This window comes from Alligator sinensis, unplaced genomic scaffold (assembly GCF_000455745.1).
Source record: "Alligator sinensis unplaced genomic scaffold, ASM45574v1 scaffold143_1, whole genome shotgun sequence".
Taxonomy (NCBI): domain Eukaryota; kingdom Metazoa; phylum Chordata; order Crocodylia; family Alligatoridae; genus Alligator; species Alligator sinensis.
The window spans coordinates 48,694-49,234 of record NW_005842156.1 but is presented as its reverse complement, the minus strand read 5'-3'; positions in this window follow the sequence as shown (position 1 = coordinate 49,234).

The following is a 541-nucleotide window of genomic DNA, read 5'->3' as shown; positions in this document are numbered from 1 at the left end:
GGGCAGGGGGTCAGGCTAGATGATCTGTTCAGGTCCCTCCTGACCCTAGCTACTATGAAACCTCTAGCTGGGTCCTGGGTGCCAGCTCTGAGCAGGCAGGGTCCTTCCACTGGCCTCCCTAGCAGGAATTCTGGTGTTTCCTATTGGAAAACTGACAAATCTCTGATAAAAAAATCTCAATGTCACTCTATAAAATACTCTGAAATCCATGTTCCTCCACAATTAAAACAAAAGAACACTAGATATATATAGAGACAGACAGAGACAGCAATCAGTTGGGCAATGTTTTACTGATATATCTACAGTGTTAAAGCAATTTGGAAGCCTACCAGTGTCTCTATCATCATAATAAAGTGAATTCTAAATACCTATATGTTTTGCTGCCCCCCCACAGGGGTTACAGCCCCCCAACAGGGCCCACATGCCCCATCCCAACTTGCTCCCCCAGCCCCCTGATTGCTGCCCTGCATGGCCCCATCCCCTGCCAGCTCCTGCAGCCCCCCAATGGCTGCCCCCCCCAGCCCCACCCCCGCACTTCCCC